The following is a 20,616-nucleotide window of genomic DNA, read 5'->3' as shown; positions in this document are numbered from 1 at the left end:
TATCAATCTGTATTCAGGAAAGATTTGTTACAGCAAATGGTATAGTGTAGCAAAAGCAAAGAAGTATAATGCAATATTAGGGACATTCAGAAGAATGAGGCTCAGCTTCTGGGAAACATTTTCAGTCATGTGAGACATGCTTCCTCTCTGGATAATAAATCAGGACACCAGGGAATCCACACTCTCATTTAAGGAGAAAACTTTTATGGTTCTCCAGTCAAGTATCCAAAACCAGATGTATAATCTGACTCAATAAACAGAAATTAAAACAGCCTAATAGAAACCAGGTACAAACTAAGAATGTTTACATTTTCTCTAGCAATGCTCCAAAGTTATGTCAGACCTGAATGCATCTTCACTGATACTATTTAGTATATTTAACTCCATTTGGTCAAGAATTACCACCATGGTTCCAGGTAACTCCAGAGATAAGTACAAATTTGCAGCATACTAGCTAGATTAACCCTGTATTTACAAAAAATATTCAAAAGAAAATACCTCTACTCTTGGAGAAAATTAAGGACATTCTCCTTTCTCAAGAGTCTTCTAGGGATCAGCTTTCCCAGACCTGCCTTCATTGCCTTGTTTCTTAAGCTGTAGATGATAGGATTAAGGGAAGGGGGTAACAAAATATAGAAAGAAGATAGAACAAGATCAGTGAATGATGTACACCCTAAAATAGGTTTCAGGTAAGAAATAAAAGCAGTTGAGAGAAAAAGTATAACAACTGCCAAATGTGGAAGGCAAGTGGAATAGGTTTTTGACTGCCTTTTCGTGGATGGTATCTTTCTGACAGTGTAGAAGATGCAGATGTAGGAGACTGTGATGCAAATAAAGCAGAAGACATCTAGGACTGCATTAACAAGAATGAGTACATTTTCTACAGTTATATTCTCTGAGCAAGTAATAGCGAACAACTGGGGAATATCACAAAAGAATTGTTGAATTTCATTGAATCCACAGTAAGATAAGGAAAAGGTTCCTGCTGTATGTATAACAGATATAAAGCCACTAGTGAGCTAGGACAGAGCCACTGTCTGCACACACGTGCCCCTGTTCATGATGGCTTCATAGTGCAGTAGATGGCAAATGGCAGCATAACGGTCAACAGACATCAGTGTAAGGAGGAACAGTTCTGCCCCTACTGAAAAAGGCACCAGGAAGACCTGGGTGACACAGCCAAAAAATGAGATAGAATTGCTGCGGGTCAAGGAATTGGCAACAGTTTTGAGCACAACAGCTGAAATGAGACAGATATCTAACAGAGACAGATTCTTTAAAAAAAAAATACATGGGTGTGTGCAGGCATGGGTCCAAGGATGTTATGGTAATAATGAGGCCATTCCCCCTCATGGCAAACAGGTAAATTACTGTAAAAAGCACACATTGGAAGAACTGAAGACTCCATGGGCCTGAAAATCCCAAGATAAGAAATTCTGTCGCCACTGAAATATTGTTCATTTTTGATGAAACATTCTGCATTAAAAAGGAAAAGGTATAGTTACAACGGTCGTGAATTCTAAGTATATTTATTTCACCTCAATAGAGAAAAAAAAACCCTCTGTTAATTCTTATCACATTAGTAAATGTGGTGTGTGTGAGAAAAAGTCAGAAATAATTTAAAAAAATGCATTTTCCTCATCAATAAATCCACATTTTGTATGTACTTCGTTTCATCAAGTTTTTGTTTCTCTAAGTGTCTGTTATAATGTTATGAGAACATATGTACAAACTGATTATCAGACAAAATGCAACCTGTGCTTATAGAGAAGAATATCAACTGAATATTAACAAAATGCAACCTGTGCTTATAGAGAAGAGTCTTAATTTACACATGAAAGAAAGTGGGTGAATAAATATGAAGTATCCAATGGTTCCATGCCACATCCTCTATCCAATTCAATGAATTAATAATTTGATAATTAACTGTTCCTGTACTTGTATTAAAAGTAACTTCATGAAACAACAGGCATTCCTCTTTCTACTTTAAACTTTCTTTCTTTCTGTATTACTTTAATCCTTTATTTTATCTTCTGATATTTTAGATTACTGTTTATAAGTGACTAAATATAATACAGAATTTCTTATTTTAGCTATCTGGATTACTATATATTATACCTTGTTACACTTAAACTTTTTTTAGTTATCTAGTTTTCACAAATTAAGGTCATTTTATGCATTTGTGAAATCCATATGCCTAGATAGATTGATAGATACAAATAGATATACATATATGTGTTTATCCAATCTTACTTTATTACACTGCTACACAGTTACAAATACAAAGTAAGTTAAACTTCTATTTACAAATCTGTATATCCTTTCCCTGTATTTTAACTAATAATATCCTTTTTCTAATTCTCTGATGGACATGATGCTTACACATGAATTCTTTTCAAATATTTTACTTAAAATAATCCTATATTAAGTAAAAAATGCTGTATACTTTTCTACTTGATTTAAAATCTGCCAACATTTTAACAGAAAAGACTTGAAATGGGTAGAGATAAATTGCATAAATGATAGATGATATAGACAGATAGATATAATATACATATACATAGGTATAATATCATATAAGCATATTTATTTTTTTATATTTATATTTTATATATTTATATTATATATATTACATATATAATCTATCATTTATATCATCTATCATTTACTGTCTATCTAATTTTACTTCAATGTGTTTTATAAGTTTAACCCTTATGTGTCAATATCTGTGACTTCTCTTTCGGCCTCAACAATTACCAATTCTTACTCATTCAATTAAGAATTCAATTACTTGAACATAGTGTAAATGGATGAAGAAAGTGTAGTTGTTTCAAAAAGTTGGGTGAACGGATTCAGTGTAAATTTCTGAAATCAACTGACCTCTACTATTTTACAAATCTATACTTGTATAATATATAATTATGTATAATTTAAAGCAATCTAATGTTTCCATAAATCAAAAATAAGGAAAGCTAATTGATGATACTGTAGCCTATAATCCCAATAATTTTAACTACATTTTAGAGGTAATGTTTTGCCAACCTAGTCATCATTTTTTAATCTATCATTTCACGACTTAATTCTTTTATTACTCTCTGCTTATGACTAAAATAAGAATTTACTTGGTATTTTAATTGTTTTTAATTGATTACAGTGAAATCAGCATCCTGTTATGCATTAAAATGAAGTTACATAAATAAGTGTTTTGAAGTCCAAAGTGTCCTTGTTGTGTGAACTCATATTTCAGAACAAGTTTGGTCTGCACTTAGAAAACCTATGTTCTAGAATTATTAAAATAAACATTTAATAATTCAAGAAATTTGTATCACTAGAGAATTTAGGAAACTTTTTACAGGTTTATTATTTTCTTACTGAAATTACAATCAATAACCAGAATAAAAGAAAATAAAACTCACTAAAGTATCCATTCTGTAGAAGATGGAAGAAATCATCAGGCTTTGTGTATAGTTGTTGATGAAACTATTCCTGATTATTCTAAGTCAACAACAGTAGCTCTGATTTTCAAATATTGAGAAAGTTCTTTCCTAAAAGGCACTTTACTTCTTGCTCTCTTGGCTTTAGCAAATACAGTTGTGAATAAGATTAAACACAATGAGAATGGTGATTTTATATTTGCTGTCCATCTCCCTGTGGCTTGAACTCTGGAGTATTCCAAAAGGAAATGCTGCCACTTTTGTCAGAATGGACTGATGTAGTCTGTTTCTCACAATCATAAGAGACACACATTGGCACAATAAGATATGTGGAAATGAAGTATCATGATAAAATTTCCTTTTTAATGATTAACTTCAAATACTGTGATGCAATCAAGAGTCTTCATAATTTGTGAGAAGACACTGAAGAAGCATATATATCCAATCACACAAAGAGCCATTATAAAGAAGTGTCTATTAGCCTGACACTTTCCTTGGTGTGTTTACATTATCTCATTCACACTTTAAATATATTTTTATTCAATAGCATCTTGAAATCACAGTTATATTCTCATTTGTCGTGTTGGACTGTCCAGTCATATTTTCTTCTATAGAGCAAATAAATGGTTTCAATGAGTGATATCAATTAATATCGTAAAATATCATTTAAAAAACCTACACATACAGACAGTGAGACAGACAAAAGGTAATTTAATCAACTAGGCATTAGTTTACTTATAATTTTTTATACATTAGCTGGAATTAATAAGTTTAATAATTTTGTTTTAGTAATTGATAGACTGTTATGTAAACAAATTTCATGAAACTGAGTGCAATGCAAACACATATTATTGTGTTTAAATAAATCCAGATCCAGATGGTAAAACATGTTGTGAGATGTAAAAAAGAAAATCTTAGCAAATGCAATTAAATAGTTTAACAATATTTAGAAAAGGTATAAGAACATTATAAGCAGTTGTTGAACTCTGGGTTAAAATAAAGTACTTTGAGTCATTCAAGATAAAACCAGCTCACTTGAAGATAAGTCATATGCAAATCCAGACCAAGATTTAACAACAACAACAAAAGAAGAAAAAGGGTAAAACCTTTTATATTTATGGGACTCCATCAAGACAGCTACTTGCTGTGGAGAGACAAGGGGAAGAGAAAGAATGCTGGGGAATCATAGGACTGTATCTGAAATTGAGAAAAACCACAGACCAGGATTCAGAAAGATTCAATCTCTAACTGCAGGGCTTTCTCCAGAATGGGGCCAGCTGCCCTGTTCCTGCACCTGGGGAGGAGGATAGCCAGCCCCCAGCTCAGTAACTAGTTCTGAGGCACAGTCCTCACTTGGAGAAAGTAATCCCTTCCCTGGAGTGCTGTGGGTATAAGGTATATAACAATTCAAAGGACAAAGAGTGCCTGCACCCACCAGCCAAAGACTATATATCTGGCAGGGCCGAGCGGCATTTCCCCAGAACCAGGGCACATGGAGTGGGGCCCCTTAAGATATCGGGGTTTAAATCCTAGCTGAGCACCAGGGAGGCATGGGAGTCAGTGGAGTGGGGGGGGGTGGGGTGGCAAAAAGCCTCATTTGTGCCTGTGGTAGAGAGAGGATGGCCAAATTAGAATGGTTTGGGACACCCAGTCCATGGAAGAGAGACTGGGATATTGCCATTTTTCTTACCATCTCTAGGAAGGTGGGGCTTCAGGGGACAGACAGCAGACCCACAGTGGAGGTGGGACCCACCTACACCAAACCAGGCCCCTCTATGCCTGGAAATTGCATATCTACTGGAGCTGGATTGGCACTGAAGAACCAGATAGCCCCTCCTCAAGACCAGCACTGCCACCAGTTCCAAAGCATCCAGCAGTTTTGCATTTCCTGATTTAATTCTTGGATAATTCTTATATATGTATTTCTTTCCTCTTCTAATCTGGTTATTCTGATTGTTGGTTTCTTAAACAGACATCCTTACTCTATTCTCTTTATACTTGTTTTATACCTCCTTCTTTATTTTTCTCTCACTCCCTCTCTCTCTCTCTCTCTCTGGATTAAACCTTATAGTTGCTCTGTATGCTTAATTTTCTTTTGTTTTCTTTCTCTCTGTCTCTGTTATTTCTCTCATTGTATGGGATAATGCCTCTTCCATCAGCACTGACCCCACACTTGTTTACTTGTAGCTGATGTTTCTGCTTTTTTTGTTCTTGGTTTGTTTATTTGTTTTTCTTCCCAGGGTGACTTCAATGATCGAATCAAAGCACACCTGCTGGAGGTTCCAAAACATCACTACAAGTAGGGATATAAAACAAAGTCACAACAATAGAGAGCAAGTAAGACATTCCAAAAAATACCTCCTGAAGGGCCAGGCTCTAGACAGTGTTTGACCCCTCTTTAATACAGTAGAGCTCACAGGTGCAAGGCATATAGCAGGTTTTTAAAACACATAAGGTACAGAAAACTAGCCAAAATGATGAAATGGAAGAATTCTCCTGAAAGAAATTCCAGGAAGAAATGAAAGCTAAAGAAACGAAAGCTAAAGAAATGAAACCTAAAAATATAAACAATATAATTAAGTAAGAATTTAGAATAACAGTCATAAGATTAATCACTGGGCTTGAAGAAAAGCATAGAAGACAGTAGAGAATCTATAGCTGCAGAGATCAAGGAACTAAAAAAATAGTAATGATGAATTAAAAAATGTTGTAAATGAGGTTAAAAATAAACTAGAAGTAGTGAAAGCAAAGAAAGAAAAGTAAGAGGGTAGAATAAGTAAAATAGAAGGTAAAATGGAAATAGATGAAGCTTAGGAAAAAAGAGATTAAAAAAATCTAGACTCTAAGGGGAGAATAAGAGAACTAAATGATCAATGAGCCCCCAAAGTCTGGCTTGCAAAAGCAGAGGGGCTGGACTGTGTGAATTCTGACAGCCAGCAGGACTTAACATCTGGAATATTAGAAGTCCAGAGCTCTGCACTTGGAGAGCAAGGAAGGCGAGAGGACGCCGGGAGGGAGAGTTGTTGAGCCATGGTAGGACAGAGCTCGGTGGGGTAACAAAGGTGCTGGCAAGAGCTATTTCCCTCTCCCATCCCCCAGCCGAAAATCCAAAGTGAAAAAGTTCCTGTCACCAAACTTGATTGTACCGTGCAAATGCCCAAAACTGTGCTTCTCTGGATCCATCCCTCCCTTGGGCCTGCCTCCCTCCTGGTGCTTCAAGGCCCCTCCCGCAGGGGAAACTGAAGGCAAGGCAAAGCTAGCTAAGCCTGCCCCTCCTGCCCCTGTGCACCTTGCTGATTGACCCCGTCAAATACTCCCATGGCCAGATTCCATAAAAGCAGCACCACAAGCATGGCAGTGTGCAAGCAGCCAAAACAGGAGCCACACCACTCCACAGTGAGGCCTGCCCCTGGGAGAGGGGAAGATAAGGTACACACCAGTCTGACTGTGGCCCCAGCCCCAGCTGGGGGCATATATTGGGGCTGACTACGGCCCTGCCCACCAACACAAGTTTCTATGGACAGCACAGGGAAGTGCCTTGCAGTTTGGAGCTACCACAGGGACTACCCAAAATGACGAAACAGAAGATTTCTCCTCAAAAAAAATTCCAGGAAGTAGCGACAGTTAACGAATTGATTAAAAACGATTTAAGCAATATAACAGAACAAAACTTTAGAATAATAGTCATAAGGTAAATCGCTGGACTTGAAAAAAGCACAGAGGACAGCAGAGAATATATTGTTACAGAGATCAAAGGACTAAACAATATTCATGAAGAACTTAAAAATGCTATAAATGAGATGCAAAATAAAATGGAGGTGGACATAGCAAAGATTGAAAAGACAGAGGAGAGAATAGGTGAATTAGAAGATAAAATTATAGAAAAAGAGGAAGGTGAGAAAAAGAGAGATAAAAATATCCAGGAGTATGAGGGGAAAATTAGAGAAATAAGTGATGCAATCAAATGAACAATATTCTTATCATAGGAATTCCAGAACAAGAAGAGAGAGACAAAGGGGCTGAAGGTGTACTTGAAGAAATTATAGCTGAGAACTTCCCTGATCTGGAGAAGGAAACAGGTATTAAAATCCAAGATGCAGAGAGAGCTACCTTCAGACGTAACTTGAATTGATCTGCACAACATATCATAGTGAAATTGGCAAAATACAAGGATAAAGAGAAAATTCTGAAAGCAGCTAGGGATAAACAGACTCTAACTTACAAAGGCAGACCTATCTACTGAAGAGTAGTAGCAGACCTATGTACTGAAACTTGGAAGTCCCAAAAAGAATGGCAGGAAGTCTTCAATGTGATGAACAGAAAAAATATGCAGCCAAAAATCCTTTATCCACAAAGTCTGTCATTCAAAATAGAAGGAAAGATAAAGATTTCCCCAAACGAAAACTGAAGGAATTCATCACCACTAAACCAGCCCTATAAGAGATCCTAAGGGGGACTCTGTGAGTGTACTGTTGTAAGAACCACAAAGTACCAGAGACATAACTACAAGCATGAAAACTACAGATTACGCAACCACTCTAAACTCATATCTTTCAGTACTAACACTGAATGTAAATGGACTAATAAAAAAACATAGGGTATCAGAATAGATAAAAAAAAAAAAAAAAAAACAAGACCTATTTGCTGTTTCCAAGAGACTCATTTTAGACATGAGGACACCTTCAGATTGAAAGTGAGGGGATAGAGAAATATCATGCTGATGGAAGTCAAAAGAAAGCTGGAGTAGCCATACTTATATCAGACAAACTAGACTTTAAAGGCTGTAACAAGAGATGAAGAAGGGCATTATACAATAATTACAGGGTCTATCCATCAAGAAGAGCTAACAACTATAAATGTCTACGCACCGAATACAGAAGTCCCGAAATATATAAAACAATCACAACTATAACCAACCTTATTGATAACAATGTGGTAATTGCAGGGGACTTTAGTACCCTACTTACAGCGGTGGATAGATTATCGAGACACAGGATCAATAAGGAAACAAGGGCCCTGAATGACACATTGGATCAGACTTGACAGATATATTTAGAACTCTGCATCCCAAAGCAACAGAATATACTTTCTTCCCGAGTGCACATGGAACATTCTCCAAGATAAATCACATACTGGGTCTCAAAACAGCCCCTCATAAGTATAAAAGAATGAGATCATACCATGCACACTTTCAGACCACAATGCTATGAAACTTGAAATCAACCACAGGAAGTCTGAAAAACGTCCAAAAGCATGGAGGTTAAAAAACACCCTATTAAAAAATGAATGGGTCAACCAGGCAATTAGGGAAGAAATTAAAAAAAAAATACGGAAAAAAATGAAAATGAAAATACAACAATCCAAAAGTTTTGGGATGCAGCGAACGCAGTACTGAGAGGAAAGTATATTGCAATCGAGGCCTATCTCAAGGAACGAGAAAAATCCCAAATATAAAAATCTAATAGCACACCTAAAGGTAATAGATTCATAACAGCAAAGACACCCTAAACCCAGCAGAAGAAGAGAAATAAAAAAGATCAGGGCAGAGTAAACAATATAGAATCTAAAAAACTGTAGAGCACATCAATGAAAGCAAGAGTTGTTTTTTTGAAAAAATAAACAAAATTGACAAACCTCTAGCCAGGCTTCTCAAAAAGAAAACGGAGACGACCCACAGAGATAAAATAATGAATGAAAATGGAATTATTACAACTAATCCCTCAGAAATACAAGCAGTTATCAGGGAATACTATGAAAAATTATATGCCAACAAATTGGACAACCTGGAAGAAATGGATAAATTCCTAAACACCTACACACTTCCAAAATTCAAACAGGAAGAAATAGAAAACTTGAATAGACTCAAAACCAGCTATGGAACTGAATCAGTTATCAAAAATCTCCCAACAAATAAGAGTCCAGGACCAGATGGGTTCCCAGGGGAATTCTACAAGATGTTTAAAGCAGATATAAAACCAATCCTTCTCAACATATTCCAAAAAATAGAAAGGGAAGGAAAACGTCCAGACTCATTCTATGAAGCCAGCATTACTTTGATTCCTAAACCAGACAGAGACCCAGCAAAAAAAAAAAAAAAAGAACTACAAGCCAATATCCCTGATGAATATGGATGCAAAAATTCTCAACAAGGTACTAGAAAATCAAATTCAACAGCATACAAAAAGAATTATTCACCATGATCAAGTGGGATTCATTCTTGGGATGCAGGGCTGGTTCAACATTTGCAAATCAATCAATGTGATACATCACAATTATAAAAGGAAAGATAAGAACCATATGATCCTGTCAATCGATGCAGAAAAAGCATTTGACAAAATTCAGCATCCTTTCTTAATAAAAACCCTCGAGAAAGTTGGGATAGAAAGGACATACTTAAACATCATAAAAACCATTTATGAAGAGCCCACAGCTAATATCATCCTCAATGGGGAAAAACTGAGAGCTTTTTCCCTGAGATCAGGAAAACGACAGGGATGTACTCTCTCACCACTGTTGTTTAACATAGTGTTAGAAATTCTACCATCAGCAGTCAGACAACAAAATGAAATAAAAGGCATCAAAATTGGCAAAGATGAAGTCAACTTTTCACTTTTTCCAGATGACATGATTATACATGGAAAGCCCGATAGACTCCACCAAAAGACTGCTAGAACTGATACATTAATTCAGCAAGGTCTCAGGATATACAATTAATGTACAGAAGTCAATTGCATTCTTATACACTAATAATGAAGCAACAGAAAGACAAAGAAACTGATCCCTTTCACAATTGCACCAAGAACCATAAAATACCTAGGAGTAAACTTAACCAAAGATATAAAAGATCTGTATGCTGAAAACTATAGAAAGCTTATGAAGGAAATTGAAGAAGATACAAAGAAATGGAAAAAGCATTCTGTGCTCATAGATTGGAAGAATAAATATTGTTAAAATGACAATACTACCCAAAGCAATCTACACATTCAATGCAATCCCAATCAAAATTGCACCAGCTTTCTTCTCAAAGCTAGAACAAGTAATCCTAAAATTTGTATGGAACCACAAAAGACTCCGAATCGCCAAAGTAATATTGAAGAAGAAGACCAAAGTGGGAGGCATCACAATCCCAGCCTCTACTACAAAGCCATAATCATCAAGACAACATGGTATTGGTATAAAAACAGACACATAGACCAATAGAATAGAATAGCGACTCCAGAACTAGACCCACAAAAGTATGGCCAACTAATCTTTGACAAAGCAGGAAAGAATATCCAATGGAAAAAAAAAAAACAGTCTCTAACAAATGGTGGTGGGAGAACTGAATAGCAACATGCAGAAGATTGAAACTAGACCACTTTCTTACACCATTCACAAAAATAAACTCAAAATGGGTAAAGGACCTGAATGTGAGACAGGAGACCATCAAAACCTTAGAGGAAAATGCAGGAAAAAAACCTTTCTGACCTCAGCCATAGCAATTCCTTACTTGACACATCTCAAAAGGCAAGGGAATTAAAAGCAAAAACGAACTATGGGGACCTCTTCAAGATAAAAAGCTTCTGCAGTTCAAAGTAAAAAAAAATCAATAACACTAAAAGTCAACTGATGGAATGGGAGAAGATATTTGTACATGACATATCGGATAAAAGATTAGTATCTGAAATCTATAAACAACTCACCAAACTCCACACCCAAAAAACAAATAATCCAGTGAAGAAATGGGCACAAAACATGAATAGACACTTGTCTAAAGAAGACATCCAGATGGTCAACAAGCACATGAAAAGATGTTCAATGTCCTTCATCATCAGGGAAATACAAATCAAAACCACACTGAGATATAATTTCACGCTGGTCAAAGTGGCTAAAATGAACAAATCAGGAGACTATAGATGCTGGAGAAGATGTGGAGAAAAGGGAACCCTCTTACAAGTTGGTGGGAATGCAAATTGGTGCAGCCACTCTGGAAAACCAATTTGACAATAAATTTCATATTAAAAAAATGCTATGAATCTTAAAATCAACCAGAGGAAAAAGTTTACAAAATGTCCAAAGGAATGGGGGTTGGAAAACATCCTACTAAAGAATGAATGGGTTCACCAGGCAACTAAAAAAGAAAATTAAAAAAAAATATGAACACAAGTAAGAATGAAAACATGGCAGTACAAAACCTTTGGGATTCAGCAAAGGCAGTACAAAGAGAAAGATACACTGAAATACAGGCCTATCTCAAGAAACAAGAACAATCCTAAATACAAAATCTAACATCACACCTAAAGGAACTAGAAGAATAACAGCAAAGAAACCCAAGGCCAGAAGAAAAGAAATAATAAAGATCAGAGAAGAAATAGACAATATAAGATAATAAAATTAAAAAAAAGCAGAACAGATTGATGAAACTAAGAGCTGATTTAAAAAAAATATATATGGGGGTACCTGGGTGGCTCAGTCGGTTGGGCGTCCAACTTCGGCTCAGGTCATGATCTCGCAGTCCTGAGTTCAAGCCCCGCGTCGGGCTCTGTGCTGACAGCTCAGAGCCTGGAGCCTGTTTCAGATTCTGTGTGTGTCTCTCTCTCTCTCTGACCCTCCCCCATTCATGCTCTGTCTCTGTCTCAAAAATAAATAAATGTTAAAAAAAATTAAAAAAATATATATGTAAAAAAAAATTGATAACACCCTAGACAGACTTCCAAAAAGAAAAGAGACAGGACCCCAAGAGATAAAATCACAAATGAAAATGGATTTATCACAACCAATCTCTCAGAAATCAAAACAATTATCAGAGAATGCTATGAAAATTTCTCTGACAACAAACTGGAAAACATGGAAGAAATGGACAAATGCCTAGACATCCACACACTACCAAAACTCAAATGGGAAAAAATAGAAAATTTGAACAGACCCATAACAGTGAAAAAATTGAATTAGTTATCAAAAATCTCTGAACAAGTAAGACTCCTGGGCCAGAGTTGCAGGGGAATTCTACTGGTCATTTAAAGCAGAGTTAATACCTATCTTTCTCAAACCATTCTTAAAAATAGAAATGGAAGGAAATCTTCCAAACTCAATCTATGAAGCCAGCATTACCTTGATTCCAAAACCAGACAGAGATCCCACAAAAAAGGAGAAATATAGACCTATATCCCTGATTAACCTGGATGCAAAAATTCTCAGCAAGATACTAGCAAGTCAGGGGTGCCTGGGTGGCTCAGTCGGTTGAGAGTCCAACTTTGGCTCAGGTCATGACCTTGTGGTTCGTGAGTTTGAGCTGTACATTGGGCTCTGTGCTGATGGCTTGGAGCCTGGAGCCTGCTTCAGATTCTGTGTCTCTCTCTCTTTCTGCCCCTTCCCCGCTCATGCTCTGTCTCTGTCTCTCAAAAATGAATAAACGTTAAAAAAATTTTAAAAGACACTAGCAAATCATTTTCAACAGCATATAAAAAGAATTATTCACCATGATCAAGTGGGATTCATTCCTAGGCTGCAGAGCTGGTTCAGTATTTGCAAATCAATCAGTTTAATACATCATATTAATAAAAGAAAAGATAAGAACCATTGATCCTGTCAAGAGATGCAGAAAAAACATTTGGCAAAATACAACATCCATTCTTAATAAAAACCCTCAAGAAAATCAGAATAGAAGGAACATACCTAAACATCATAAAAAATTATATATGAAAAGCCCACAGTTAATATCATCCTCAATGGAAAAAAACTACAAAATTTCTCCCTGAGATCAGGAACGTGACAGGAATATTCACTCTCACCATTGTTGTATAGCACAGTGTCGGACGTCTTAGCATCAGTAATGATACAACAAGATAAAATAAAATGCATCATAATTGGCAAAGAAGAAGTCAAATTTTCACTTTTCACAGATGACATGATACTCTACATGGAAAACCCTACAGACCTAAACAAAAGTCCACTAGAACTGACACATGAATTCAGCAAAGTCACACTATACAAAATTAATGTACAGAAATCAGCTGCATTGTTTTTCACCAGTAATGAAACATCAGAAAGGGAAATCAAGAAAATGATCCATTTACAATTGTACCAAGAACCCCTAAATTTCTAAGAATAAACCTAACCAAAGATGTAAAGAATATGTGTGCTGAAAACTAGGAAACTTATGAAGGAAATTGAAGAAGACACAATGAAATGGGAAAAACATCCCATGATCATGGATTGGAAGAATAAATATTGTTAAAATGTCAATACTATCCAAATCAATCTACACATTCAATACAATCCCAATCAAAATTGCACCAGTATTCCACTCAAACATAGAACAAGCAATCCTAAAATTTGTATGGAATCACAAAAGACCCCAGATTGCTAAAATAATATTGAAAAAGAAAACCAAAGCAGGAAGCATCACATTTCCAGACTTCAAGCTGTGTTATAAAGCTGTAATCAACAAGATAGTATGTTACTGACACAAAAGCAGAAACATAGACCAATGGAATAGAATAGAGACTCCAGAATTGGACCCACAAATGTATGACCAACTAATTGACAAAGCAGGAAAGAGTATAGAATGGAAAAAAAAGACAGTCTCTTTAGTAAATGGTGCTGGGATAACAAGACAGCAGCATACAGAAGAATGAAACTAGATCACTTTCTTATACCCTACACAAAACTAAATGGGTGAAGGACCTGAATGTGAAACAGAAAACCACAAAAACCCTAGAGGAGAAAACAGGCAACAATCTCTTTGACCTCAGCTGCAGCAACTTCTTGATTTACACATCTCCAAAGGCAAGGGGATTAAAAGCAAAAATGATGTATTGGGACCTCATGAAGATAAAAAGCTTATGCACTGCAAAGGAAACAATCAACAAAACTAAAAGGCAACTGACAGAATGGGAAAGATATTTGCAAATGACATATTGGATAAAAGATTAATATCCAAAATGTATAAAGAACATGCCAAACTCAACACCTGAAAAACAAATAATCCAGTGAAGAAATGGGGAGGAGACATAAATAGACACTTTTACAAAGAAGGCATCTAGATGGCCAATGGACAGATGAAAAGATGCTCAACGTCCTTCATCATGAGGGAAATACAAATCAAAATTATAGTGAGATACCACTGGTCAGAGTGGCTAAAATGAACAACTGATGAAACAACAGATGCTGGCCTGGATGTGGAGAAACGGGAACCCTCTTGCATTGTTGGTGGGAATGCAAACTGGTGCAGCCCCTCTGGAAAACAGTGTGGAGGTTCCTTAAAAAATTAAAAATAGAACTACCCTATGACCCAGCAATGGCACTGCTAGGAATTTACCCAAGGGACACAGGAGTGCTGATGCATAAGGGAACATGTACCCCAATGTTTATAGCAGCAGTGTCAACAATAGCCAAATTATGGAAGGAGCCTAAATGTCCAACAACTGATGAATGGATAAAGGCAATGTTGTTTATATATACCATGGAATACTAGTTGGCAATGAGAAAGAATGAATTCATGTCATTTGCATCAACGTGGATGGAAGTGTAGGGTATTATGCTAAGTGATATAAGTCAGTCGGAAACAGATATCATGTTTTCACTCATATATGGATCTTGAGAAGCTTAGAGAGGACCATGGGGGAAGCGAAGCGGAAAAATAGTTACAGAGAGGGAGGCAAACCATAAGAGACTCCTAAATACTGAGAACAAACTGAGGGTGGATAGGGTTTGGGGGACAGTGGAAAATAGGTGATGGGCATTGAGAAAGGCACTTATTGGGATGAGCGCTGGATGTTGTATAGAAGCCAATTTGACAATAAATTATATTAAAAAACAAATGTAGATACATATTAATATATTACAGTATTGAGAATAGGCATACAAAAAAAGTTAATATTTGCATTATGGACGCTCAAAAAGAAGATCTACAAAAGGGGAGAAAGTTTATATAAAAATAAAATGACTAGGAGCCCCTGGGTGGCTCAGTCAACTGGTTAAACTTCTGATTTCAGCTCAGGTCATGATATCAGTGTTTGTGAGTTCGATCCCCACATTGGTCTCTGTGGTGACAGATCAGAGACTGGAGACTGCTTGGATTCTCTGTCTGTCTGTCTGTCTCTCTCTCTCTCTCTGTGCCCCTTTTCCACTCGTGCACTGTCTCTCTTTCTCTCTCTCAAAAATATATAAACATTGAAAACCCAAAAATAAAATGACTGAAAACTCCCAGAATGGGGAAGATAAGTAGATATCTAGATAAATGAGTGATAAATGTCCCCAACACATTCAGACGAAATAAGACTTCACTGAAGCACATTATAATCAATTGTCAAAAATTAAAAAAATAAAATAAAACAGCAAGAGAAAGGAGCTTGCCACATGCAGAGAAATCCCCATAAGGCTATCTATAGTGTATTTCCCAGCAGAAACCTTAAAGACCATGAATTGTGGGATGACAGACTCCACAGATTAAATGAAGAAAACCTGCCAAAAAAGAATATTTTACCCATCAAAAGAGTCATTTAGAAATAAGGGAGAAATAATGACTTTCTGGACAAGGAAGTCTGAGAGATGCCATCACCACTGAGACTGAATTATAAGAAATGCTAAAGGAACTCTTCAAATTAAAATGAAAAGACACTAATATAACCCTCTATATTAACTAAATGTAATTAAAATAAAAAGTTAAAAAAATTAAAAACTTAAAATTATTTAAAAATTTTAGGACACTAAGTATTAATGTAACTGTACATATGAATATGTAAAATGCACTGGTAAATATGCAGACAGATTCAGAATACTCTAATGCTGTAATCATGGTGTGTAAATCACTATTAACTGTAGAATAAATGTTAAAAGACAAAGTATTAAAATAACTATACTTTAATAATTTATTAAGGAATGTAAAATATAAATGTATGTAAATAGACATATTAAAAGCATAAAATGTTTGAAGGAAAGTAAAAATGCAAAGTTTTTGCATATGATGAGATTAAATTTTAAATTTAAAATGGACTGTTGTAACTCTAAGATATTTTATGCAAAGCTTTTTGTAATCACAAAGGAAAATCTTATACCAGACACATAAATGCTTAAGAGAAGGGTAGCAGAGCATAAAACTACAGAAAAGCATCAAATCACAAAGGAATTCAGTAAAAGGCAAATAAAAGAACAAATGATCTGCACAACAGCCAGAAAACACGTAGTAAACTGGCAATAAGAAGTCTTTGAATATCATTAATTTTTTACATGTAAATGCAATACATTTTCCAATCAAAAGACAGTGGCTAAAAGGTTACAACAACAAAAATAAGACCACCTCTATATTATGTATAAAAGACTCAGACGTAACTGCTTACATAGACTGAAACTGAAATAATTGAATAGGATATTCTAAAATAATGAAAGCAATAGATAGATAGTAAGATAGATACACAGACAAATGAATCAGCAGTCACAAGATATAAACCCAACAAATTGAAATCAGGCGCATTTCTATACACCAATACTGAAAGCAGCACGAAGAGAAATCAAAGAATCAATCCCATTTACAATTGCACCACAAACCATAAAATATCTAGGAATAAACCTAACCAAAGAGTTAAAATACATGTAGGTGAAAACTACAGAAATCTTGTAAAAAAATTTTATGAAGACACAAATAAAAACACTCCATACTGATGGACTGGAAGAACAAACTACTAAAATATCCACAATACCCACAGCAATCTCCACATTCAATGTAATCTCTATCAAAATAACACCATCATTCTTCACAGAGCTAGAACAAACAATTCTAAAATTTTCCTGGAACCAGAAAAGACCCCAAATGACCAAAATAATCCTGCAAAAGAAAAGCAAAGCTGGAAGCATCACAAATCCAGACTTCAAGCTATATTTTAAAATCTGTAATCAACAAGACAGTATGCTACTGTCACGAAAACAGAAACATAGATCAATGGAACAGAATAGAGAACCCAGAAAGGGACCAACAGATGTATGGCCAACTAAACTTTGACAAAGCAGGAAAGAATATCATTTGGTAAAAATACAGTTTCTTCAGCAAATGGTGCTGGGAAAACTGGACAGTGACATGCAGAAGAATCAAACTGGACCATTTTCTTTCACCATATACAAAAATAAATTCAAAATGGACGAAAGACCTAAATGTGAGGAGTGTGGTTGGCTCAGTCAGTTAAACGTTGGACTTTGGTTCAGGTCATTGTCTCATGGTTTGTGAGTTCAAGCCCCACATTGGGATCTCTGCTGTTAGCATGGAGCCTGCTTTGGATCTTCTGTTCTCCTCTCTTTCTTTCCCTCCCCACCTTCTGCTCATGCTCTCTCTCTCTCAAAAATAAACATGATAAAAAGACCTAAATGTAAAACAGCAAACCATAAATATTCTAGAGGAGAGAACAGCAAATTCTTTGACTTTGGATGCAGCTGGTTCTTTTCTTTTAATGTTTATTTATTTTTGAAGGACAGAGAGAGAGACAGAGTGTGAGTGGGGGAGAGGCAGAAAGAGAGAGGGAGAAGCAGAATCCATAGCAGGCTCCAGACTCTAAGCTGTCAGCACAGAGCTGGACGTGGGGTTCGAACCCACAAGCTGTGAGATCATGACCTACGTCAAAGTTGGACACTTAATCGACTGAGCCACCCAAGCACCCCTGGCTGCAGTGGGTTCTTACTAGACACGCCTCTGGGGCAAGAGAAGCAAAAGCAGAAATGAACTATTGGGACCTCATCAAGATAAAAAAACTTCTGCAAAGCAAAGGAAATGATCAACAAAACTAAAAGGCAACTGAAAGAATAAGAAAAGATATTTGCAAATGACATATATCATAAAAGGTTAGTAACCAAAATCTATAAAGAACATATTAAACACAACACCCAAAAAGTAATCTAGTGAAGAAATGGACAGAAGACATAAATAGACACTTTTCCAAGTTAGATGGCTAACAGACACAAGAGAAGATTCTCAAATTATTCATAATCAGGAAATATAAATCAAAACCACAATGAGATACCACCTCACACCTGTCAGGATCATTAAAATTAACAACTCAGGAAACAACAGATGTTGGTGACAATGCAGAGAAAGGGGAACACTTTTGTACTGCTGGTGTGAATGCAAACTGGTGCAGCCACTCTGCAAACAGTATGGGGGTTCCACAAAAAGTTAAAAATAGAACTACCTTACGAACTAGCAGTTTTACTACTCGGTATTTATCCTAAGGATACAAAAATGTTGATTAGGAGGGGCACAGGCACCCCAATGTTTACAGCAGTGCTTTCAACAATAGCTAATTATGAAACAGCCCAAATGTCCATCAATTAGTGAATGGATAAAGAAGATGTGGTGTGTATATATAATACCATAGAATATTATTTGGCAATCTGAAAGAATGAAATCTTGCCATTTTCATCAATGTGGATGGTACTAAAGGTATTATGCTAAGCGAAAGAAGTCAGACAAAGATAAATATATGATCTCACTCATATGTGGAATTTAAGAAACAAAATAGATGAACATATGGGAAGAGAAACAAAAATAAAAGAAAAACAGAGAGGGAGGCAAGCCATAAGTGACTTTTAAATACAGAAAACAAACTTCGGGTTTCTGGAGGGGAGGTGGGTGGAGGGATGGGGTAAATGGGTGATGGGAATAAAGGAGGGCACTTGTTGGGATAAGCGCTGGGTGTTATATGTAAGTGATTAATTACTGGATTCTACTTCCGAATCCAGTAATACTACCCTATATGTTAACTAACTTGGATCTAGATTAAAAACAAATATGTTTAGCAAATAAATAAATAAGTAAATAGTTGCCATTGTTATATTAGACAATAGACACTTTCGATCAAAAACTGTTATAGAATACAAAAATCATTATATAATGATGAAATAGTCAATTTATCAATTGTACATAACAATTGAAAATTTAAATGCCCCTAACATGGATCACTAAATATATAAATGAAATATTAAAAGATTTCAACTGAGACAAGGCATCAAAACACGAGTCTTTAATACCCCACTTTCAAAAATGACTAAATCAAGCAAAAATAAAATGGCAATCAATAAGGATTATTGGACTTCAAATACCCATTAGACCAACCCATATTTGCAATACATTCTATTTAATACAGCAGAATACACATTTCTGTGATGTTCACACAGAACAATCTCCAGGATACATCATGTGTTAGGCCACAAAACAAGTCTTAACAATTTAAGGAGACTGAAATCATACCCAGCACAATTTCCAACAAACAATATAAAAATCAGTAGCAGGTGGATAACTAAAACAATTTACATAAGTGAAAAGAAAACAACTCATGAATGAAGAACCAATGACTCAAATAAATTAAAAGGGAAGTAAGTAAATGAGAAAATGAAAACAAAAACACAGCATATCAAAATTTATAGGATGTAGCAAAGGGGTTCTATTAAATAATACTAATGGAATAAAAGCCTACACTAAGATAAAAAAGAATATTCTAATAAAGAACCAAATGTACACCTTAAGAAGTTATAAAAAGAACAAAGTAAGGCCAAAGTTGTTGGAGGTAAGGAAATAAGAGAGATCAATTCAGAAATAAATGAAATAGAAAACAGAAAATGTAAATAATAATAAATGTAAGAGATGGTTTTAAAATATTAACCAAACTGACAAACCATTAGCTAGACGAAGATAAAAATAGAGAAAACTCAAATGAATAGATCAGAAATTAACAAGAAGATATTACTAGAAATATACAAATACGTAAAGGATCATGCCATCAATTTGGACAAATTAAAAGAAATGGATTACTTCCTAGTAACATGCAGACTACTAAAACTGATTCATAAGAAAAAATTGTAAAATTCTCAAAAAACCAATAATATGTAAGGAAATAGAAGCAGTAGTAAAAATCTCCAAGAAATATCCAAGACCAGGTGTTTTCATTAGTAAATTCTACCAAAAATTTTAAAAACTTATAATTATTAGTAATTTTTCTTAAACTCTCACAAAAAATTGAAGAGGAAACACTTCCAAACTCATTGTGTGAATCCAACTTTATACTGATACCAATGTTAGAAAAATACACTACAAGAAATAAAGACTATAGGCCATAATCTGTGATGAACACTGATACCAAAATCCTCAGCAAAATACTATTAAACTAAATTCTACACCCATTAAAATGATCATACACGATGATCACTGGGGATTTATTAC

The 20,616-nt window shown here is 35.4% G+C and overlaps 1 pseudogene; it reads right to left on the bottom strand.

The window, feature by feature from the left end:
- Positions 1 to 500: 500 nt before the first annotated feature.
- On the bottom strand, positions 501 to 1,461 carry LOC102900436 (annotated as a pseudogene).
- Positions 1,462 to 20,616: the final 19,155 nt, after the last annotated feature.

The sequence above is a fragment of the Felis catus genome, chromosome A1 (genome assembly GCF_018350175.1).
Source record: "Felis catus isolate Fca126 chromosome A1, F.catus_Fca126_mat1.0, whole genome shotgun sequence".
Taxonomy (NCBI): domain Eukaryota; kingdom Metazoa; phylum Chordata; class Mammalia; order Carnivora; family Felidae; genus Felis; species Felis catus.
The sequence above is the reverse complement of the archived record's forward strand: the minus strand, read 5'-3'. Positions and strand labels throughout refer to the sequence as shown.